Source organism: Octopus bimaculoides, chromosome 9 (genome assembly GCF_046866305.1).
Source record: "Octopus bimaculoides isolate indiv1 chromosome 9, ASM4686630v1, whole genome shotgun sequence".
Classification (NCBI taxonomy): Eukaryota; Metazoa; Mollusca; class Cephalopoda; order Octopoda; family Octopodidae; genus Octopus; species Octopus bimaculoides.
In genome coordinates, this window is record NC_142936.1 from 70,389,141 (window position 1) to 70,415,565 (window position 26,425).

The window sequence follows — 26,425 nt, forward strand, 5'->3', positions numbered from 1 at the left end:
CAAGTCTGGTGGGAGGGTGGCGGTGTAAAGTACCTTCAAACCGGATACCTGGTAAGAATGCTTGGAGTAGAATGGATCACGCTAAAAGCACTTGATATACAGGGTGGTTAAAACAGACGACGGCTTAAGTCTACTATGTACGCTATAGCGAAATTTGAATACAACTTAAAGATCATGTTTGAAACATATTCAGCAAGACATCCAGTATGACGTTCTTACAATACTGCCAATTCACCGCCTCTGATTCGTACTTTTTTTATCGATCCGAAACGATGAAGAGCAAAAGCAAAGTTAACCTCGGTGGGATCTAAATTCAGAATGTAAAGAGCTGGAACAAATACTAGAAAGCATCCGGCCCGATATTCTTACAGTTCTGGCACCACCTTGATCTTGGAATATTTTTAATTTTCTTTTGTCGACCCCAAAATGATGAAGGAGAAATTTGACCTCGGTGAGATTTGAACTTGGAGCGTAAAAAGCCGAAACAAATACTGTGAAGTATTATATCTGATACTCTAACGACTTAGCCAATTTTCCGCCAAGATAAATAACGGTAGAAATGGAAAATGATGTAATCGATAATACACTAGATAGTGGTGATCCAGAATGGCTGAAACCAGTAAAATAATAAGGAATTCATTGTTTATAAAAGAACAGTGAGATCTGGAGTCAATGGTCCATTGGAACATCACTAAAGTGGTGGTAACGACGACGACGACGGAGACGCTGATGACTACGATCATGACTACGATGATGACTACGAACTTAGATGATGAAAATGATGATGATGATGATGATGATGATGATGATGACGACGACGACGACGACGACGACGAAGACGATGGTGATGATGACAATGATGACGATGACGAAGACGATGATGATAACTACAACGACGACGACAACCACGACAACAGCGATGGTGGCCATGTCGATGATGAAAATGATGATGACGATGATGATGACGACAGCGATGATGGCCACGTCAATGATGAAAATGATGATGACGGCGACAACATTGACAACGTCGACCACGACCATGATGATAATGATGATGATGGTGATGATGATGGTGATGATGATGGTGATGGTGATGATGATGATGATGGTGATGATGATGGTGATGATGATGATGATGGTGATGATGATGGTGATGATGATGATGATGATGATGATGATGATGATGATGATGATGATGATGATGATGATGATGATGGTGATGATGATGGTGATGATGATGATGATGATGGTGATGATGATGGTGATGATGATGATGATGATGTGTCATATGAGAGAGGAGAGGAGAGAAGAAGGGATCAGAAAGACTGAGATTAGGGAGAGTTGATGGTGGGGGCGGTGTTAGGAATTGACAACAGATTAAGATAATGAAGGAAATTAATTTAAAGTCCGTGAAACCTCCACCATCACATCCCATCTCCCCCCCCCCCACACACACACACATATCTACTCAGACATGCAAAATAGATAAATAAATAAATCAATTAATTAATTAACAAATAAATAAATAAATAAATAAACTTCTTTGGTATGAGATTAGTCGGAGGGGAAGAAAAAGATTATGAGCATTAAAACAACAACAACAACACAAACAACAAAAAGTCTAACAACAGCAAATTAAAAACAAACAACAAACATGTTATACTTGATAATGATATTAAGTGCAGTGAACTGTAAAATCATTTTAGTAACATTTATGTGATTTTTTTCCCCAGCATATCAAACACCAAAAGCAGAATCACGTGTCACCGGAAGTAGAAAACTAACTGTTTTGTTTTTTGTTCTTTTTTTTTCTCTTAATTCATTTCTATATATATTATGTATTTGCATATATCTGTTTATTTAATTATAATCATGATTGCGATTAGTGTTTTAGTTCGTTTCACTTCTGTATTCTGAGTTTGATTTAACATTCTCACTATAACAGAAGAGAAACAGAGATCTCTTTATACGACAATAATCATTCTGTGTCATTCTTTATATTTCAAGTTCCCGTTCTACTTTTTGGTTGTCGCACGAAGGAAAAGGTTAGTTGATTTAACACTTCTGTTATTCTTTTACTATTTCACATACTCACTGGGTTTATTTAACTGGACTGTGGCCGTGCAGAGACATCGTCTGCAAAGAAATATAGTCGATCATATCGACTACAGCACTTATTTCAGCCTAGTATTTATTTTTATCAAAATTTATTTGTTGAACCGTTAAGTTATGAGGCATAAAGGGATACAACATAAACGCATACATAGCGATGCAGTGACATATACACTCACACACAAATTACAAACAACTCTACATACATATATACATATTTGTATACACATACACCTATACACATGCACACACATTACATATATATATATATATATATATATATATATATATATATATATATACATATATAATCTATACATATACATATACAGTTGTGAGTAAGCCGAAGTCACTATCACTTCGAAGTCACTATCAACCTTTACTTTGTAAAAGTTTAATAAACATGTACTCCGCTAAAAAGTTGGGTGTAATTCTTCAGTTTAATGTTAAATTGTTTTTATTATGGCTTTATATTCTAAAAAAAAATACATTAATATATATACAAGAGTTGAACAAAATAATGGAAACTCCACTTTTATTTAACTACTTTTTCTATTGGCAATATGACAAATTCAAAACTGTTCCAGTCTGTGTATATGTGTCCATATGCAATACGTATACTTCATGATACAGATCTCTGTTTTTCTTCCTTTTTTTTATCTTTATTTTTGGGTAGATATTTATATTCAAATAAGTTAGAATAGCACGACCTATCAGATTTCCTTGGAGGACAAATTGTTGGAGCGTAGATGGGTGGAGTTTCAGTCACTAAAATCTGCTGAATTGTTTAATGTTTCGAGAGCTACTAAAATCATGTTGATATTCCAAAACCAAAGTAAAACCAGTTCTGGCAAGCATAATTTTGGATAAAGGCAAAATTCACTGAGCGAGACGGCAGAATTTTGAAACGTATTGTCCAAAAACTATCAAGGTACAGCAGCAAAAGTGACAACAGAGCTCAACCACCACCTTGTCAATCTTGCGTCAGCCATAACTGGTTGTCATGAGCCCCATAAAGCTGAATAACATAGAAAGGCAGCAAGTGCTAAACCTCTTCTGTCCCCTATCAACATTCATAAGTAGTGGGTGGGGGGTATGATGTCTCGATTTTCAGATGTGGTCAATGGCTCAAAAGAACACGGTTAACTTCTCTGATCAATCATTATTTATCCTTTTTCCCACTTCAGGATAAGTTTTCTCTGGAGACAGTACAAACAAGCTTTCAACCCTGACTAGTTGTCCTCGACAGTGAAGCATGGAGTGATTGTATGATGTTTTAGGCAACCAAATTACAGAATTCTCTTATCTCTTTAGTTGTATTACATCACAGAGTTAACATCAAGGATTATCAGAGTATTTTGACTGATTAAATCTATCCAGTGGTACAAACATTGTTCTTTGTTGGTAGCGTAATCTTTCAGGACGATAATGCACCGATTCACACGGCTAATATTATTCAAAATTGGTACGAAGATCACAATTGTGAAATAGACCACTTGAGTTGGCCCTCCACAATCACCGTGACTCAGCATGATCGAAATTTACGGTGCATTTTAGAGCAGCTCGTGAGGAGCCGTTTCTCTCCGCCATTTTCGCTGAAAGAACTAATGTAGGTTTTAATCGAAGAATAGTTCAAAATTCCCTTCGAAACTGTTCAGAACTTGTACGTCTCAATTCCTTGACATATTAAATTTCCGACTGATGCCAAAGCTGGACCCAAATCAAATGATGAAACTTCTTTTCGACAAGATATTTCCGTTATTTTGTCCAGCCACCGTATGTAGGCATATGTATGTATGTATGTATGTATGTGTGTGTGTGTGTTCTCTTCCTCTTTTTAATTTAGAGCAAAGTTTTCAACCGCTACCGACTTGGTAGCGAGGCTATGAAGGAAAGTATCTTGATTTAAGCGTTATCCTTGGTCTTTCAAATTTTTATAGTCCCAGATATTGTGATCATTTGTAGTATATGAACTAACGATCTGCATTCTCTTTCCAAGATCCCAAATTCAGCTGCATGTACGTATGTACGTATGTATGTATGTCGGTATGTATGCATGTATGTGAGTGTATGTGTGCGTATGTATGATGGATGTGTGTGAACGCGCGCGTGCAGCAGGCAACAAGTACAAACATACATAGGAGTAGGTGAACAAACAAAAGTAACACTCAACACATTTAATTTCTGTTTTAAGTATTGACTCAGCTCCATATTACTTAAAGGCTCTTAAAATTATTTAAATTTTATTACATTTTATTAAATTTTATTGCATTTTATTAAATTTTATTACATTTTATTAAATTTTATTACATTTTATTAAATTTTACAAATATATACTTTTGAAACTTAAAATTATATATTTAAAATTGTTCAAAGAATCTATTTTACATATATTGAATATAACCAGAGACACGAAGAGGGAAAAAGCAGGAGCAGAAACGAAAAGAAAAAAAAGCCGCAAATGTCAAGTAGGTTCTGTTTTGCATTTATTGCTTTATTTGTGTGTGTATTATTAAATGTTAATGCAAAATCAGGCAAACAGATTAATTACCTCAATTTTCACGTTTATATTTGAAATATAAAAATTTCATAATTTTACAATTGCAAATAACTCTTTGAAAATATCTTCGCAAATATCATTGGAATTTTTATGAGAATCTCTCAAACTTCTCTTTATATTGAGTTTTTTTTTGCATCAAAACTCTGTGTGTGTGTGTGTGTGTGTGTGTGTGTGTGTGTGTGTGTGTGTGTGTGTGTGTGTGTGTGTGTGTGTGTGTGTGTGTGTGTGTGTGTGTGCGTGTGCGTGTGTGTGTGTGTGTGTGTGTGAGTGTGTGTGTGTGTGTGTGTGTGTGTGTGTGTGCGCGCACATACATACATACATACATACATACATACATACATACATACATACAAGCAAAAATACATACATACGTACATACGTACGGTTGGTTGTTTGGTTAAGAAGTTCGTTTTGCAACGACTTGGTTTCAGGTTCTGTCCTACTGCTCAGTACCTTGTGCAAATGTCTTCTACTATAGCCCGGCGCCGACAAAGGTCTTGCAAAGGAATTTAATAGACGGAAATTGTATGGAAACCTGTTGCATATATACATACGTGTGTTGCTTGTGAAGAGAGAGGGAGAAAGAAAGAAATAAAATTCCTTTACTTATCCTTCTTTGTCTTCCTTCTTTTCCTTTTTTTTTCATTGTTCTTTTCTCATCATGCTTCGTTTTCTTTCTTTTTCGTCTTTTACTATTTTCTTCTCTTTCTCCTTTTATACCTTGTTTCTGATTCTTCTTATTATCATTGTTGTTTTAAGGCGGTGAGCTGGCAGAATCGTTAGCACGCCTGGCAAAATGCTAAGCAGCATTTCGTCTGTTTTTACGTTCTCAGTTCAAATTCTGCCGAGGTCGAATTTGCCTTTAATCCATTCGGGGTCAATAAAATATCTACTAATAAAAGCACTGGAATCGATGTAACCGACTTATTTCCTTCCCCGAAACTCCTGGCATTGTGCCAAAATTTGAAATCAGTATTATAGTTGTTGTTGTCGTCGCTTCTTTCCAATATTTGGTGTACCAAAAGCCAGAAAGCAAAGCTTAATCTCTTTAAACGCAGTGCTGATTAAGCTAATAATTGGAACTCTAAAGTCTGCAGTGAAATTACCTACGCTCTTTCACGATGGCTCGTTTGATCAAATTATAGTTTCCTGTGTAAGCGAGAATACATTACGGTCAAATGAGCAACAGACTAATATCCTAATGATAGTTGATTATATTATCAAAACAGATCGACTGTTGAAGTTAGCTCTATATAAAATTGACAACACAATTTGTTATTTCTACTCTGTCTATAGCAATGGAGTGGAGGCGCAATGGCCCAGTGGTTAGGGCAGCGGACTCGCGGTCATAGGATCGCGGTTTCGATTCCCAGACCGGGTGTTGTGGGTGTTTATTGAGCGAAAACACCTAAAGCTCCACGAGGCTCCGGCAGGGGATGGTGGCGAACCCTGCTGTACTCTTTCACCACAACTTTCTCTCACTCTTACTTCCTGTTTCTGTTGTGCCTGTAATTCAAAGGGTCAGCTTTGTCACGCTGAATATCCCCGAGAACTCCGTTAAGATACACGTGTCTGTGGAGTGCTCAGCCACTTGCACGTTAATTTCACGAGCAGGCTGTTCCATTGAATGGATCAATTGGAACCCTCGGTGTCGTAAGCGACGGAGTGCCAACAACAACAAATAGTAAATGGAAGTGAAGGCACATGGTCTAGCGGTTAGAGACTTCGGCTAGTGCACGGCCGAGCGACTAGATTAGTGGTTCCCCACCGGGGTTTTACATAGCTCAACACTTTTCCAGTCACTGAAACATGTTCTCTCAGTGAGTGCTATGGCAAACCTATACAACTGAACGCGTGAAGAACAAATTAGGAATTTTGGAAGAAGTTTCTGTAAAACTAGATTTTAAACATCGAATTAGGGTCCACAAGAGTAAAATGGGAATCAAAGGGGTCCATAGGTAAAAATTAGTTGAGAACCGCTGGGTTAGATCTTTGGTAAGGGTACGCAGAGCCGGATTAAGACCATAGAAGCCCTAAGCACTTAAAAGGTGTTGGTGCCCCCGTATAAATGTAATTCAAAATATAAACCATAAAATAGATCTTTTTATTTTTCAAAATAAAACAAGATTGACCGTAAGATGGAAAATAATGTTTATTTTTGTATACTTCCACTTTATTTATATTTGAATAGTTTTCTCCCACTTTTATTTAATTGCAAAGTCTTTGATCAAATCCTTAGAATTAGTCTGCTTCTATACCTAGTATAAAATAAGGCATCGCGAATATTATTTCAGTAAGTTTAAAGTGATTTCTTTTGTGCCGTAAACCATTTACCATTTCTGTGGTACCCCACTGAGTATATGACCTCATGGTTAGAATCTTCGGCTAATGTACGGCTTCAGGATTTGGAGTCCTCGGCTAGTGAATGGTCTAGTGGTTTGCGTGTAATGTAGTGGGTTCAATTCCTGAGTAGGGTGGCGCGTCGTATCCTTGAATAAGTCACTCTGTTTTATGTTGTGCCAATCTACTCACCGGTAATGAGTACCAGATGGATTCTGGTGCAGCCCTCTCTCTTTCTCCCCCTCTCCCCCTCTCTCTACTCTCTACATCTTGAATGTTCTGTTACATCAAGTGGGAGGGAACCGAGTGGGTGTGTATGTCTCCTCGCAACAACACAGATGTCTAAAACATTTAGTTGAAGCTCATTTCAGTACATTTTACCAAACCGAAATTTTGCTCGTGACAGCTGATTGTACTTTGTACTTGTGTAACAGTGGGAAAAAAATGACCTTGTATAATATAGTATTACTAGTCTACGGAGTCAGGAGCTCAAATGCACTTAGCGACGTTGCTGTTGTCGTTTTGTTGTTCCCTGCGTTGTTGCTTAAGTCCAGGCCAAGTCTAAATTGAACAAACCTATGATCAGAGGCTTTCCAACCGTGACTATCTCATCTTTTTATACAGGGTGTCCACAAAGTCTGGCTACATGAAGTAAATGAAATTATCACATAAACAATTAAATATAAGAAATAATAATTTTGTAAAGTATGTGTTAATCCCCATGTACCCAGACTTTGTGGACACCCTGTATATCAATTACTACATTTTCCTTATTTAAAGATGTTGGGTGCAATTTGAGGGCTATTTGGATGCTATTTCTACAAAGTCAAGCAACCACACAGAGTCACCCCTGATGTTTTTTTTCTTGTTATTGTTGTTGTTGTTTAACACCAGCTGAGCTCTAATTGATCATATCTACCTTCGATCCGTGACTATCCTGCCTTTTATTCCAACAAAGCATCTGTGGGATTAAAAGATAGGGAAGTCACGACTGGAACCCGCTCTTTCTTTTTTGTTACTAGATGATAGAATGTGTTTTGAGAGAAATTTGACTATTATTTCTAACAAGTCGAGAGACCACTTAAAAGATTTTTTTTCTTTTTTTTTTTTTGGCAAATGTTGCTTTTACCAGGTGCTCCTAAATACAACAGGAATAACTTTCTCTCGCAATTCCTTGAGTTCTTTTGATTTTCTGATAAAATTCAGAAATGTTATATTTAACATTCTTTCGTTTCTCATCTGTTATCTTATGGCAATAAATCGATAATCTTGCATACTAGTTTTTTGGGTTTTTTTCCCCGTTTGTATTTTCTTGTCTATAAAGATCAAATCTGATCTTCCAATCTCTGTTCCCTTGCGAGATGATACTGCAAAAAAAAAAAGCGCAAAAAATCATATAATATTCATTTGTAATAGCATTTTCAGTGATTGGTGGTAGTGGGGGGGGGAGTTACGATGATACGACTTTTTTTTTTATTATCTACTTTGGATCAGTTTTCTATTAGTATCCAGTACAAGAGTGCTCGAACTTTCTATGATGAAGGGCGACTTATAATTTAATAGTCTTTTTACCTAGGCGTGGCCTAGTGGTTCGAGCATTAACTCGCTATCATAAGATCGTGGGTTCGATTCCCAGAACGAGCGGTACATTGTGTGTTCATTTCACGCTGCTTCATTCTGTTCGGTTGAAAATGGATTTTAGCCACTGACTGATGTAACTCTCTCTCTCTCTCTCTCTCTCTCTCTCTCTCTCTCTCTCTCTCTCTCTCTCTCTCTCTCTCTCACACACACACACACACACACACACAAACACACACACACTTCCCATCACTCTACTGCTGTCTTATCTTGAATGTTCCGCTGGGTTACGGGTCGGACAGCTGAGATGGCATCTATATCTTCTCGCAATAACAAATTTACCTTTCCTCCTTTTGCGGGGTCGATAAAATAATGTACCAGTCAGAAAATAGGGTCAATGTAATCGACTAGTCACCTCCCCTAAAGATTGCTGACCATGTGGAAATTTACTCAAAAAAAAAAAAAAGCGTGAATTGTGACTTTAAACATGACAGTCGAGCGTTCAGTCTACGCTTAGCTGCAGAAACGTAGAAAGGATACCTTTATTATACTGAATAAATATTTTTTTCTACTACAGGCACAAGGCCTGAAATCTATGGGAGGGTGCTAGTCGATTACATCGACTCCAGCGCTCAACTGGTACTTGTTTTATCCATCTCCGAAAGGATGAAGGAAGAGTCGACCTCGGCAGAAACTAAATATTGGTTTCAATTTTTGGCACAAGGCCAGCAATTTCTGGGGAGGGGGGAAAGCGGTTTAGATTGACCACAGTGTTCAACTCGTACTTATTTTATCGACCCCGCTGAGCATTATGCCCGGCGTGCTCACGTTTCTACTAGCTTAAAAATTGAATAAATATTCTTTTCTACTCTAGGCACAAGGCCCGAAATTTTGAAGGAGGGGGGGGGCCTATCGATTAGATCGACCCCAGTACGTAACTGGTACTTCATTTATCGACCGAAAGGATGAAAGGCAAAGTCGACCTCGGCGGAATTTGAACTCAAAACGTAACGGCAGACGAAATACCGCCAAGCATTTCGCCCGGCGTGCTAACGATTCTGCCAGTTCGCCGCCTTAGAAATTAAATAAATATTGACAAGATTGTCACTGGCATAAAAATTATCCCTGCTATAATGGAATCAGAAAATTAAAATTCAAGCTACCAATTAATCCAAGAGACCGATAAGATTAATCAACTATATCCATTTAAATTGACTGCTTTGAGATCTGTAACATGTTTAGGCGGTATTCTTTCACAGCTTGTTGGTTTCTGTAATGTGGACATCCACCTCGATGGGATTTTACCAATTGTATCAGTTATTTTTAAATCTGGTATTTTCTTTTATCATTTTCTTTTTATCGAACTGTAACGTTGCGACACATAACCGTAATCTCGGACAAACACACGGGGTGGGGGTGTAACCGAGTTTACTTTCATAACCCGTAACTTAAGCAGTTCGACATATATTGAACTGCTGGATGATGATGATGATGACGATGACGATGACGATGACGATGACGATGACGATGACGACGACGACGACGAAGATTATCATTATGATGGTGATGACAACGACGCCGACGATAATGACGACAAAGACGTTAACGGCAATGACAACTCTGAAAGCGACAACGATGATGATGATTTATTCTTGAAATTACAAATAGCAAGCTCCTTAATTAGCAAGTCCCTTGTCATTTTATTTCATATGTATGTATGTATGTATGTATGCATGTATGTATGTTACTAACCAAGGTTAAAGAGCTTCTACCTATAAGGTAAGCTATCCCATTCCAGACAGCAAACCGACACTCAGACGTTCTATAAAGTGAACAAATATCCCTCCGGTGACCGACGCGGAGTAACTCATTCATACATAGGAAAAAAGCAAAATAAAAAGTACGATATGTGATTTGCAAATGTAAATAAAAATTAAATATAAATAATATATATAAATATAAAAACGTAAAAGATATGCAATTTAAAAATATAAATAAAGTAAGATTTAGATATAAATAATATGTATATAAAAGTAAAAATATACATATATATACATAAAAAAGATACGAAGTGTGAATAAGTATTAAATATAAATCGTAGGCGCAGGAGTGGCTGTGTGGTAAGTAGCTTGCTTACCAACCACATGGTTCTGGGTTCATTCCCACTGCGTGGCACCTTGGGCAAGTGTCTTCTTCTATAGTCTCGGGCCGACCAAAGCCTTGTGAGTGGATTTGGTAGACGCAAAAACTGAAAGAAGCCCGTCGTATATATGTATATATATATGTGTGTGTGTGTATATGTTTGTGTGTCTGTGTTTGTCCCCCCAACATCGCTTGACAACTGATGCTGGTGTGTTTACGTCCCCGTAACATAGCGGTTCGGCAAAAGAGACGATAGAATAAGTACTAGGCTTCCAAAGAGTAAGTCCTGGGGTCGATTTGCTCGAATAAAGGCGGTGCGCCAGCATGGCCACAGTCAAATGACTGAAACAGGTAAAAGAGTAAAAGGATAATATATATATAAATATAATGAGTAAAAGATATGTAATTGGAAAATATAAAGTAAGATTTAAATATAAATAATATATATATAAAAGTAAAAATATACATATATATATACGTATAAGAAAAAAAAAGATATATATATATATATATATTTACAGATATTTTGTTGGATATTGTGTTGTATTCTTGTGAAACATGGACTTGTGAAAGGTATTTTAAATTGTTAGAACAATTCCACCAAAAATGCCTTCATCGCATTTTAAACATTAAATGGAGTTCTTTTACTCCAAACAGATATCCTTGCATCTGCAGGCATCACCTCAATTAAAGCTATGATTTTGAGGAACCAAATGAGATGGTGTGCCCATATTGTTCCAATGGCGGATGAACGCATGCCGCAACAGCTGTTTTATGGTGAGCTTGCTGAGGGGAAACGCTATCGGCGTAAACCTAAAAAAAGTTTTAAGGACGGCATAAGGACTATTATGAAGTCACTTGAAATGGATCCAGAAGACATAGAAACCCTTGCTTCGGATCGAGCTGGATGACGATCAGAAGTGTGGAGTGGAGTGAAAGCGTTTGAAGAGGCCAGGATAACGCATGTAAGACTCAAAAGAGATCTAAGGAAGAATGTTACGATCGAGAAGGTGAATGACAATGACCTTTTTTGTGTGCACAGTTTGTGACAGACCATGCTTTTCTTTTTCTGAACTCAAATCTCATTTGCAAACCCCTGGAAAACGAACCTCCACCAACTATTCTGCCTATATGTCTGTGCACACCTTTGAATGAAGTGTATACCAGAAGGTTTTCAATTCTAACGGAGGCCTTAAAAGACGTTTTAAGATTTACAAAGATCAGAACTTATCTGCAGCTCTTGGTGGTCCAAATCGGATGTGCAATCTATATGGGTGTCTTTTCAGAACATTGTCTGGTTTAAAAAGTTACATCAGACGCCATGATGGTTCTAAGGTGTAGATACAGCAGGTCGTCAAACGCTGTATAAGGAGTAGACAACTACCATGTATGTGTGTGTGTGTGTGTGTGTGTGTGTGTGTGTGTGTGTGTGTGTGTGTGTGTGTGTGTGTGTGTGTGTGTTTTACAATTACATAGGAACCCCAAAATTGTTTTAGTTAGTAGGAACCCAAATATCGATTATTTGAGAGAAACGTGTATTGCTTTCAATGCTTGAAAATTAACTCTTCCTTCCACCTACTTTTTTCTTTTTCTTTTCTTTTTTTTTTTTTTTTTTTTTTTTGCATTTCCGAATGTAATAATTTGAAAACAACATTGTTAGTATTGCGAATGTTTTATGAGCAGTATTAGTAAGAGTATAAAAGTTTCCCATTTTGTCTCTTTTTGATATTTCAGTATTTGCATAATAAATGAAACACAAGCATTTATTTTTAATCATTACGGACAAAAATTGTCCTCCCCATTGTTTATTATAATGGTGTGTCTTTTATCTTTATAATTCATTGGCAATCCATCATTAATGGTTTATACTGGAAAATAAAATAGTTGTCTGAGTATTATGATGTTTGCAATATGGATTGTGAACATCTAATAATAACTAACTCCATTAATTTGGGTTTCCCATTGGATAGAAATATTCATGCACAAACTATTAAAAGATTACAGAATATATCTGTAAAGAGGTTTTCTGAAAAATGTAGAACGTGATTATTTTGGTTCGCATATTAATTAATTAAAAATAAAAGATCTCTCTATTCAGATGCAAATAATGATTTATTATTAGTGTGCAGACATCGGCACTGATCAGCAAACAGTTTGTTTGCTGAAATTATAAACAAAGCCATCGGCTCTTGTGTCAATGTTTCTACTATGGGCTCAAGGTCTGAAATTTTGTGGAAAGGGGCCAGTCGATTACATCGACCCCAGTGCTATGATGATGATGATGATGATGATGATGATGATGATGATGATGACGATGACGACGACGACGACGACGACGACAATGATGACGAGGGGTATTTTTAATTCGATTCGGTTTTGATTCGATAGTTTCGTTAATATAATTAAAGTTTTTTTATTAAGTTTTTTATTTCAATAAATTAATAATAAAAGCTTTTTTCAATTAGATGTGGCTCTTAATTACTACAATATGCTTAAATATTTGATTTTCTGGAGTTTTGAATTTTTTTTTTATTTCATTATGCCGTTGTTCCGGAAAATTCGGCCTTTCTAACGGTTTTCACGGCAGTTACTGAATGCTTATGAAAACATGCGTTGAAGTTGTTAACAACCAATTATATAGACAGGCATACATTTTATAACCATTTTTACTGGTTATTCTGTATTTTTCTCGGTTAATACGAAAATCTTTCTGCGGGCCACTCATTTGGGACTTGTGAGCGACAGGTAATGTTCAGGTACCATAAAGTGCACCCCATCCCCAGAAAGAAGCGTAATTTCTTGTGTATTTTACCCCTGGAACTTCTCAGTTCTTTAACAGACAATGAGAAACTGATGAACAATCTGTGTGGATCGCAAGAAGATAATGTGCAGAGTGAGGAGGACATGTGTTTCGACTGTGAAACACACAAGCAATAGGCTGCAAATTAAAGAGCAGCTATCCGCCACACGAGAGTGAGTATGGCTTAATACTACATATACTTTCGTTAATTGTTATAGATCTGTATGAAATTACAAGGAGCAGAGTTGATCTCGGCGGTATTTGAACTCACAACGCAAAAAGCCAGAGCAGATACTGCAAGGCATTTTGTCCAACGATCTACAATTTTTAACATTAATTTTATCATTAACAAGGCGAACTGACAGAATCGTTAGCGCGCCGGGCAAAATGCTTAGCGGCATTTCGTCCGTCTTTACGTTCTGAGTTCAAATTCCGCCGGGGTCGACTTTGCCTTTCATTCTTTCGGGTCGATAAAATAAGTACCATTTGAAGACTGGGGTCGTTGTAATCGACTGGAACTCACCTCTGAAATTGTTGGCCTTGTACCAAAATTCGAAACCAATATCAATTTTATCATTTAGATATTTATCATTGAAACAAGGTGGGGGTTGAATATAGCGACTCGGATATTTCACAGTTCCTAATTTTATCGACACCCAGAAAAATGAAAATAAAAAAAAAAGAAAAAAGAAAAAGCTATGCGGGATTAGAATACGGAGTAAAGCAATTTTTGTTCTTTGCTTTATTGATACTGCTGATATACCGTCCTGTTGCTCTAGTGATGGTTCTGTTGCGTTATCATTACTCTTAAACTTTTGTAGTAACTTGCTTGATTATATGTTTACGTACGTACAATATAAATGGTTAATATTTATTGTTAATAGCACGCCTGGCGAAATGCTTAGCGGCATTTCGTCCACGTTCTAAGTTCAAATTCCTCCGGAGTCAAAATTTGAAACTAATATTATATATTGTTACAGGAAGCGATGAGCTGGCAGAATCGCTAGCACATCGGGCAAAATACATAGCGGCATTTCGTCTGTCTATGTGTTCTGAGCTCAAATTCTCCCGAGGTCGACTGAGTCTTTCATCCTTTCGAGATCTGTTTATTTCCTCGTGTTCCTTTCTGTGGAAGAGCGGAGGTTCGAAATGTAAAAGACTTTCTCACCTTCCCGAGCGTCAAACCAATACACTTGCTTGTTGTTTATACACCTGTCTTCGTCTTTTGTTTTCCTGTAAATTTCAACTGTACATATACATAAATACATACATAAATACATGCATACATACATACATATACACACACACATGCATATACATACATACATACTTACATATATATATGAATGATATATATGTATTTATGTATCAATTCATTTACATATATAAGAATACATGCATGTGTATACATATATGTATATATATATATATATATATATATATATATATATATATATATATATATATACATGTATGAATATATACACGTTTGTATATATATGTATATGTGTGTGTATGTGTGAGTGTGTTTGTGCGTGTGTGTACAAGAATATATGCGTATGTATCCTTTCGTAATATCATATTATATCGTATATCACAATGTCATATATAAATTATATATATATGTGTGTGTGTGTGTGTGTGTGTATAACCATATATATGTTATCATATATGTATTTATGCAACTATATATGTATGTATATATATATATATATATATATATATATATATATATATATATATATATATATATATATATATATATATATATGAGAATACATTCATGCATATATACACGTGTATGCAAGTATATGTATGTATGTATACATGTATGTGTGTATATACATACATGTATGTATATACGCGTGTGTGTATTTATGTTATATATTTATGTATGCATTTATGTTATGTATGTATGCATGTATGTATGTATTTATGTTATGTATGTATGTAATTCTGTTTTCAGAAACTCATGTGAATTGACTGGAGAAAATCAAAACATGAATATAAAGAGAGAAAAAAGAAACACTTCCCACAGATTTAGACCTTGTTGGTGATATCAGCAATAACGTTTATTTAATCTAACGCATCCCATCTTTTATTTGTGCAGATGATTCTAAGAGAAATCATGAAGACCATAGATATATTTTTTTATTGCTTTCAAATTCTCATTCAAACATTACCATACAGAACAGTGCCAAGTATTAGCAGCAAATCTTGTTTATCGCAAGGGAAATGAAATATTCTCTTGATAATTTTATCAATTTTCTGTCTTTCCATTTTGTGTCTTTGTTGTCTAAATTTGGCATTGAGAAAAGAATTCATCATACATATTTGATGGAACTGTTATCAAATATTCATAAGAATGTAACTTCTCTGAAGATGATATACTTACTGGCTTTAAGAGCATCGTCGTCAGCAACATCATCGTCATTGTCGTTGTCTTCGTCGTCATTTTAACGTCCACTTTTGCATGCTTGCATGGGTGAGACGGAATTCGTTGTTAAGGCAGATTTTCTAAGTCTTCACGCGTTACCAAGCAAGGTAATATTTCCTCCATGATTAAAAAAACGAAAGGACATCGCTTGTATGACAGTGACGCTCATCTACCATGTGATGTAAAGAAAAGATGGTAAAAGCACAGACACCCTGAAATATTTATATGTATATACCTCGGCCCAGGCCATGACTAACTCAATAGCACATCCTAGAAAAGTCTTTTAGTTAATCATTTCGGGACATCATGGACCACTTGAGTAGAGAGTTGTTGTTGGTTGAGACGTATCCAGGTGTAGGTGGTTTGTCCGGTGTTTCCTAGAGGAATTTTTCCAGGTACCTTTTGAAAATTATAGGGTTTTCTGTTTACTTTATATATATATATATACATTGGGGTAGTTAATTGTCATGGACGGTCATATAGTGACCATTAGTTTCTTGTTTTGCATATATAAAGCGTTTGGTCGTATAGGCGATTCATATGTACGTAACTATATAGGTATATATTCGATTAAAGCTGTTGTTTACAAGTTAATCCGACCCAACCTGGTGCCTATCATTTAAGTACCTGATTCCTTTGGATCCTTAATATTTTGTATGTGTTTATATATATATCTTCCTCTCTCTTACTCTTTTACCTCCCCTTCTCGCTCTCTTTTTTCTTTCTTATCCTATCTCCAAATCTTATCTTCTCCCCTTCACAGTTCTCTATCTATCACTCTCTCTCCCTCACTCTTCCTCCTTTGCTCAAGTGGCTCCCACGTGACCATCGGCCATTTTTCTTTCTTCTCCTAACTTGTTTTTCATTCTTTCTTCCTGTTGCAGCTGAACAAGGAAGATGTATTCTTGTCTGTCTCCTATCCAAGTTTGTTTCTTCGCGTTCGCCACTACAACCTCGTTTAGGCTTAGCAGCCCTTCCTGTTTCTTTTCACTGTCCTGTTTTTGTCACCAATTTTGACCCTCCGCAAAATCTCAAATTTTATTTAATTTGCTTTGTGGGAGCAACTGTTTTACCGAAGGTGTATCTTATCGTGAAATGCTCGAAATACGGATTAGAAAAACAGCCGACAACTGATGAAGGGTCGTTCTTTGTGTTGTTTGTCTTGTTTTCCATTTGTTTCTTTCGTTGTTCACAAAAAAAAATTCATATTCCATGTTCTGGTACTTCGTATTTTTTTGTTGTTTACGTTTTGTGACGTCCTGTGCCTACATATGCATATGTATATACGTATACATGTAAGTATGTACGTATATATACACACACATACATACACACACACAAATGCATGCACATAGCGGGCTTCTTTCAGTTTCCATCCACTATATCCACTCGCAAGGCCGTAACCGGACCGGGGTTATTGCAGAAGACACTTTCCCAAAGTGCCGTACAGTAGAACTGAACCTGAAACTATGTGGTTGAGAAGTGATCGTCCCAAGCACACAGCCATGACCAGGAAACTAACAACGAAAATCATGGAGAGACTTTTTTTATTCGTTACTTTTGTAACAATCGTGAAAGCTAGTTTTATTGTGAAAAGATTATGTAAAACGAAAAATACTCTAACTTAATCTTATCTCAGTAATCCTCACTGTTAGATTGATATTCTCAATGAAAATAATATATACACGAGTATGACACATTAACATTGTATTAAAATAAACTCTATCATAATTAACCGAACTACTTCTTCATTACTAAGGTAGATTAATAATAATACGTGTGTTTGTGCGTGGCAAAGGTAAAACACGAGTTTGACTTTCTCCAATAATAGAGGAGTGGCTTACCCCTCGAATGGACAAAAACGTGCCGACGATAAATAAAATTGCTTTAATATCATTAATGAGATTGTAATTAATTTTGTTGGTTTTGGTGTGTAGCCATGTGCTGACATTTGTATGTATGTCTGCATCTGATTACTACTAGGTTTGTTTGTGTGTGTGTGTGTGTGTGTGTGTGTATGTGTGTGTGTGTGTGTGTGTGTGTGTGTGTGTGTGTGTGTGTGTGTGTGTGTGCGTGTGTCTGTGTCTGTGTGTCTGTGTCTGTGTCTGTGTGTCTGTGTGAGTGTGTGCGTGTGTGTGTGAGAGAGAGAGAGAGAGTGTGTGTGTGAGAGAGAGAGAGAGAGAGAGAGAAAGTTTGTGTGTCAATATATTTTGCAAATATATATGAATTCATTATAAATGTATATGTATAAACACATTGATATAGAAACGCACGCAAATACATACACACATATAGGTAAACAAACGACAATTATGTGCGTATGTACGTATGCATGCATGTATGTTTGTATATAAGTACACATGTTTATATGTATGTGTTATGTTTCCCTCGGGTGACTCGTAGAGATAACATAACGAGTTATACAATTTAATTATTACATTTATTGTTCAATTACATACAAAGAACGCACTCACCCAATGTTCGTTATGAATAAACAAAAGTCATGTCCGCCATATATATATCAATGACATTTTACTACTCCAGTCCCACAAGACAACAACAATGAAACAATGAACTCAGACGAACCACATGACACACGGAACGTCAGACGAATTACATATCTAACAGTCCATATAACACCTTCCCACTGAAATTGATGCTACACAAGAAATATCAACAGCAAAGTCTCTCTTGGGTTTTACGGGTTCTCTTGGACCGTCTTGGGTTGTCTGGTCCATACTCTGGAACGGGTAACATGGTCTTGGGTCTGGTTTGTCTTTGTGTTAGTGGCACAGTTTCCGAGATCTCCATCGGGTGATCTGTTGCAAATTCAAATACAGTGTTTTCTGCATCACCAGGTTCATTGTCTTCCTCAGTTGTGTACCGCGGTCGCAGCTGTTCCCAGTGTCGTCTCCACATCGGGCCATGAGGTATGACCTTCACATTAAAGCAGCGAGTACCCAATGACTTCTTAATGATTGCTGGTACCCATCGGGGATCTTTGTCTCGGCGAGGTCCATAGTATAGTGCATACACAGGATCTCCGGCCTTGTACTGCCTGGTAACTTTAGCGACATCAGCCGAGCTTGGAGTCACCTGAGACTTATGTGCTTCCTTAGACTGTTTGCCTTGAGCAATGTGTGTTGGCGATGGCAGCAGAGAATCAATCCTTGTTCGTATCTGCCGGTTATTCAAAAGTTCACTTGGAGAGAATCCACAGGATGTTGGTGTTCTCCGGTACTGCATCAAGAATTCTTGAAGTGCTCGTGTTGGCGGAAGAGAAGACTTCCTCAGAGCTTGTTTGAAGGTCTGCACCAAACGTTCCGCTGCTCCGTTGGTAGCTGGGTGGTAAGGTGCCCCTGTCAGGTGTGTGATCCCGCGTTCTTTGCACCAGCTCTGGAACTCCTCAGACGTAAAAGTTGGTGCATTATCGGTGACCAGTGTGTGAGGAAATCCGAAGTGCGCAAAGTCTTCCTCAAGCAGATTCAAAGTGGCTTTGGAGGACGTGGAGGAAGTGGGATGAATGCATGGGTACTTGGAATAAGCATCTGTGATCACCAGCCAATCTCTACCCATAAAATTTATTGCATGGTCCAGATGTAAGCGGCTCCACGGCTTTTCTGGTAACATCCATGGGTGAACTGGAGGCTTAGATGGCTGCCTTTGATGTTCGTTACATGAATCACATCGTCGACTGGCTATCTCTATAGCAGCATCGATACCAGGCCAATATACAGCAGTTCTTGCTAGCTGTTTCATGCGTTCCATGCCAAAGTGTCCGAGATGCAGAAGATTGAGGATCTTTGGCTGCAAGCTATGTGGAATCACAACTCTAGATCCATGTATAAGGCATCCATGACAGATACTAAGTGAGTTTGATAACTTACGGAACTTGTTGACTTCGTCATTGATCTCCATGTTCTTTGGTGGCCAGCCTTCACGGACGTAGCGCATCACTGTAGATATCACTGGATCTTTCCCTGACTCTTGACGGAGGACGTTAGCATCCACAGGTTGGACTTGAATACTAAGAGCTTTGATGGCACACACCATGTCTATGTCTTCACCATTTTCCTTTCTGTCAAAGTCGTTGTCATCACCGAATGGCAAGCGACTGAGGGCATCAGCATTGCCATGATCTGCTGATTTCCGATATTCAATGGTGTAGTAAAACTGGTTCAGCCACAGGGCCCATCGTGCTAGTCTGTTAGCAGCGAGAAGTGGCGTCCCTTTCCTTGGACTGAATAGTGATGTTAGTGGCTTGTGGTCAGTCACGAGTACGAATTTACGACCGTACAAATATTGGTAAAACTTCTGCAAGCCAAATATGATAGCTAGGGCTTCCTTTTGAATTTGACTGTAGTTACGCTGTGCAGAAGTGAGAGTCTTGGACATATTGGATATTGGGCGCTCGCTTCCATCAGGATAGCGGTGAAACAGGACTGCTCCAATACCAACGTTTGATGCGTCACAAGCCAGTCCCAAAGTTTTGTTTGGATCGAAGTGTATCAGAACTTGACTTGATGAAAGTACATTTTTCAAGTGATCAAAAACTGACTGTTCCTCATCTCCCCACTTCCAAATAGCTGACTTTTTTGTAAGGCAATAGAGTGGCTCTGCTATACTGGCTAGGTTTGGGATAAACTTTCCATAAAACTGAACTGAACCTAGGAAAGATTTCAAGCTTGATTCGTTCGTTGGAGATGGCATCTTTAAGACTGCTTCGACTTTGGATCCCTTAGTGATCCCTTCAGTCGACAAAATGTGTCCAAGGTATTCTACACTGGGTAGTGCAAACTGGCACTTTTCACGGCGACATCTGAGTCCATTGTCGCTTAGATGTGTGAGCAGACACTTTAGGTTGTTTAAGTGACTGTTTGCATCTTTCCCACTGACGAGCATGTCATCCTGGAAGACGGCCACTCCAGGTAGATCATGGGTCAGGTTTTCCATGATCTCCTGAAAGTAACCAGGTGCTGACTTGATTCCGAAAGGGAGTCGTTGTTGCAGGAGTACTCCACGGTGAGTGCTGAGTGCGAGTCTGCGTTGACTTTCTGAAGCCAGTTTGATCTGATTATAGGCATCAGCAAGGTCTATCTTTGTATATCCGAATCCACCTCCGAGTTTCTGCATCAGTTCAGCAGGGAGTGGCATTGGATGACGGTGATCAGCAAGTTGGTCATTAATTCCCACAGAGTAGTCACCACAAATCCGTAGTTTGGGCTTCAGGTTGCTTGAAGCGTGTGCTTTACGAATCGGTACCACTGGCGTTCCGTATTCATTGAATTGAACAGGCTTCCAGATTCCCTTGGCGATGCCTTCTTCGTAACCTTTGGCCAGGTCATCACGAAGAGCAAATGGGACCGGACGTGCCTTGTGAAAGACTGGTGTTGCGTCCGATTTGAACTTCACTTCCAGTTCAAAGTTCTTGAGACATCCCAATTCTTGCTTGAAAAGATCTGGAAATTCATCACACATGTTGTGACAATCTTGCTGCAGGGAAACATAGGGCTCGCTTGAGGTCTTTGGATACATCCCTTCTGCACCTTCCCTCTTAGCTTGGCTGTCTATGCTTTTCAAACCTAGAGCAGTGTCTACGGAAATTCCCAGAGTCTGGATAGCATTCCGACCCAGCAAATTAAGATCAGAGATCTTGGTGACTATGTAAGGTATAAGATCCTGCTTACCAGTTGTTGGATCCTTGGTTTGGCCCATGAAAGTTCCTAGAACAGGCAGGTTGTGCTTGCTGGCAGATTCATAGCGATGCTTGACATCTTGCAGCTTTGGTCTTCCAAGTTGTTTCCAGACTGACAAGGAAACAAAATTGCCTGTAGTAGCAGTGTCCAATTCCATTGTGAACAGTCTGTTCTGGATTGTTACTGGCACAATTAAACTATGAGTGTCTCGGGAAACTTCATCTAGGATCGCCTTGACTAGCTCAGCTTTTGTGATTCTTTTCACGGGAGTTTGTGAATGACCATTGCGTTGCTGATGTTGTTTTTTCCTACACACCGCTTGCAAATGACCCTTTTTATCACAAAAATGACATTTGGTTTCCCTGAAAGGACAGTCTGTTGCTTTGTGGGCCTTTCCACATCGGTAGCATTTCTCCTGGTTTGTGGAATAAGACTGCTGATGTTTCTTTTGAGGACTCTTATTCCTGTTCTGCTGGACCTTGTACACCTGCTTGGTTTTGGAACCGTATACAGTTTCTTTAGCAACCTTTGCTGCGTCTTCAGTCTCAATGGCAACCTGGACAGCACGGGCAAAATCTAGTTCTGAGTCTTTTATCTTAAAAAGCGCCTTCAGAACCGCTTCATTGTTAACCGAACATATGAATCTCTGTCTCAGAGCTTCATCCTGTGGGTTGGTGATCGCTGGAAAATCACAGGTAGCTGCATCCTGGCGTATACGTGCTGCCAGCTCCTGGAGAGTTTCGCCTGGCTTCCGCTGCATATCACTCCAAAACTTGAAACGCTCTCTCACAATGAAAAGTTTAGGGTCGAACTGTTCCTTCATGAAGTCAACGATTTCGTCCATTATCAAGTTGTTGATATCTTTAGGCGGATTTTGTTGGGTAGCCAGATTAGCAAGTTGTTTGTAAACAGTAGCAGTCTGATTGGTCAGGAACACTTGTGCCATGCGTTTTTCAGGTACAGCATTAGCAGCCACAAACGTACGGAATCTTGACCAGTAATCAGGCCATAGTTCTGTCGCTGAATCAAATGCAGTAAATGGTGGAATCGACACTGTTGTTGAAGCAGCTGAAAAATAGCCACTAGAATCGCCTTCAACTTGTCGAGCACCAAACAGTTTTAACAGAGCGTCCATATCTCTCTGATGCTGTTGCATTTGCTTGTCCATTTGTTCCCTAAACAATTTAATAAGTTCTACTGTCTGTTTTTCAGCCATTGTTATTACGATGAATAATTTTACGGTAAAGTAAGCATGTATCCTATCGGTCCTTTCGGCGACGCCAATAAACTCTGTTATGTTTCCCTCGGGTGACTCGTAGAGATAACATAACGAGTTATACAATTTAATTATTACATTTATTGTTCAATTACATACAAAGAACGCACTCACCCAATGTTCGTTATGAATAAACAAAAGTCATGTCCGCCATATATATATCAATGACATTTTACTACTCCAGTCCCACAAGACAACAACAATGAAACAATGAACTCAGACGAACCACAAGACACACGGAACGTCAGACGAATTACATATCTAACAGTCCATATAACAGTATGTATGTACATATATACACGGGTGTACATATATATATATATATATATATATATATATATATATCGCTAGCCACTAAACATTTTCTATTGTCTCTCCCTGTTTATTTCTGTGTTCCTTTCTGTCGAAGAGCGTAGGCTCGAAACGTAAAAGACTTCCTCACTTCACGAGCGCTAAGCTAATACATCTGTTTGTTGTTTACACACCCGTCTTCGTCTTTTGTTTTTCTTTTGTAAATTCTCACTATATATATATATATATATATATATATATATATATATATATATATATATATATATATATATATATATATATATATATATATATATATATATTCTGAGTGGTTGGCGTTAGGAAGGGCATCCAGCTGTAGAAACTCTGCCAAATCAGACTGGAGCCTGGTGTTGCCATCCGGTTTCACCAGTCCTCAGTCAAATCGTCCAACCCATGCTAGCATGGAAAGCGGACGTTAAACGATGATGATGATGATGATGATGATATATATTCATACATATATACTTACATAAATGCATACATACATATATATATAGAGAGAGAGAGGGAGAGAGAGAGAGAGAGAGAGAGAGAGAGAGAGAGAGAGAGAGAGATAAGATTCCGTTGAATTAGATGCTTAAACTGAGGCACTTTGCTAGGTCGGTATAATCTGCACACCCAAAGAATGTTAATTGAATATCGTTTATGTTTGAAGTCTATGTGGTCATCTGAAGAGAACGGTTTTTTTCACATGATGTAATGTTTTTATTAATCAGTCAAACGACCGTAATGAATTGACACCTGTACATCTTGATACTCATATATATATATATATATATATATATATATATATATATATATATATATATATATATATATATATATATATTCTTTTATTCTTTTTTTTGTTTCAGTCAATTGAATGCCCCATACAAGTTGTTACGCAGTGGCGCTGAATCCGGAGCCATCTGGTTAGTAAGCAAGCTACTTACCACACAACCACATATATATATAATTTTTTCAAGGACCTATAATTCTTTAAGGAATGCTAGCATCCTAGTTCTCCGGTTTATACCAGTGTTCAGTGAAAACTAAATATATTAGTTTTGCATTGATATATATGTATGTACATATATATATATATCGTGCAGTTACTGTTAATACTTCATTTAGAGAATTAACATTGCTTGTTTTCACCTTTTCGATATCAGTGAAGAATTTCACTGGAAAAGTAGATATAAGATTGCCAGGTTTTTGTCTCTCTCGCCAAGGTTAGTAGCTATCGAACGCCGACGAAGGGAAATAACCCTGAAATCCGGATCCGTTCGTGCTGCAGATCGTGGTGAGAGGGATAACTTCCCTTGGCAAACAGGACACAGTCGTGTGTCGATAAGCCAGCTGGAGGAGATGTCCTCCTGGGGCTAAAAGCAACAGTAACATCCACCCCTAGGGGTCAGCCACACTTAAGTGGCAATATACTACACTTTATCGTGCAGTTACTGTTAATACTTCATTTAGAGAATTAACATTGCTTATATATATATATATATATATATATATATATATATATATATATATATATATATATATATATATATATAGGTATTTAAAATATTTATGAATGAGAAAAAGAAGAAAATTGAGGAATTGACATGTAGATACTAGTTTATTCAAAGATATTCAAATCCATGTCATGAAATTCCTGTCCTACCGCCTTTTCTATATCCAATTAGTTCAATTACTGAAATTAAATTAAATTAAATTAGTAGTTTATAGATGTAAGGTGATATCTGAGGCTAAAAGTTTCTTCTACATAAGGGCTACGCAGAATTTTGTCAAGAAACGCGTCTGTAACCTTATTTACACCTTTAATAATAGGAATAGGTCTTCTACTAGCCTCAGTAAATTTATTTGGGAGTTGAAAGACAAGAAAATAGTTTTTCTGTGGAGTGGGAGATCATAAGCAAGGCAACTGCTTATAAGCCTGGAAACTCCTTTTGCTTTCTTTGTCTAGAAGAATTATTCCTGATCTTATATTCTTGGAGACGTCTCTTAAATGCTAAAATCGAGACTGGTTTTTCATGTGTTCACGCATGTAAATGGACTCTTAGGTCAACCAACACGTTGAAATGTAAGTCCCTTTTGGGAAAATTCTTCCCTGATGAAATACCCAATTAACCAGCTTCAGTATGAAAATTTAAATTAAATTAATTTAATTTAATTTCTGTAACTTAACTAATTGGATATGGAAAGGACAGGAATTTCATTATATGGATTTGAATATCTTTCAATAAACTGATGTCGACATGTCAATTTCTCCATTTTCTCCTTTTTCTCATTCATATAGATAGATAGATAGATAGATAGATAGAGAGAGAGAGAGAGAGAGAGAGAGAGAGATACATATATATATATGTAAATATACGGTTATGTATGTATATATGGTGTATGTATGCGTGTATATGTGTATGTATATGCATGTGGGTATATAGATAGAGAGAGAGAGAGAGAGAGAGAGAGAGAGAGAGAGAGAGAGAGAGAGAGAGAGAGAGAGAAAGAAAGAAAGAGATTGTATAGAATCACTTTTATGTTCTTGTAGAGATTATTCACCAGTCTGTGAGAGAGAACATTTTTTTAAAAACAATTATCTTGAAAATCCAACCAAGGTTAGAGATACAATGTATTTTCAAGGATCCGGCAACCATAAATAAGATCTTTCAATTCACTTAGACCACAAAAATATTTAACAACGATTTCACTGTTTGTTACCTATACATTTTACTCTCTTTATTTTTATCCGTTTGTGTGTATGTGCGTGTGTGTTTTATCAGTTTATTCTTTTATATAAGAGTTATTATGTATCTTCCCTAGTCTGCCATACAAGTTTACTCAGACGTTTAAATTGATTAAATTAATTAATTTACCATTGTACTACGAACATGCGATTATGTTACCTGAATGAATCACAAGACGGATTCTTCTTGGGGTAGACCAAGAACAAAATGGTCGCATAATATCCATAGTCACAGTTGGGTACGCTAGGGAATCTGGCCGGAAAGGGTAATGATGGTTCCTCCTGATAGAACCCTGTGGGGAAAGTGCAAAGAGACTCCACCCCCACGACCCTTCCCGGAAAAGTAGCCGAAGAAGATCAATGAATGGAATAATTGTGAATGTACGTATAAGTATATTGTTTTCCTGGTTGGAATTT

The 26,425-nt window shown here is 37.5% G+C and overlaps 1 long non-coding RNA gene across 15 annotated transcripts in view; it reads left to right on the top strand.

Annotated features, from left to right (window-relative positions):
- LOC106868037 (uncharacterized) overlaps positions 1-26,425 on the top strand; it is a 61,255-nt gene that overhangs the window by 18,245 nt on the left and 16,585 nt on the right. For 5 of the 15 annotated variants that reach the window (XR_016243180.1, XR_016243186.1, XR_016243177.1 and 2 more), the window contains exons 2-3: positions 2,008-2,045; positions 4,520-4,580. This is a non-coding gene — a long non-coding RNA (uncharacterized LOC106868037). Of the gene's footprint in view, positions 1-1,905; positions 2,046-4,519; positions 4,581-13,560; positions 13,706-15,498; positions 17,870-24,128; positions 24,186-26,425 lie in introns of those variants that run through there. The other 10 variants (XR_016243184.1, XR_016243178.1, XR_016243182.1 and 7 more) reach the window with 7 other exon arrangements.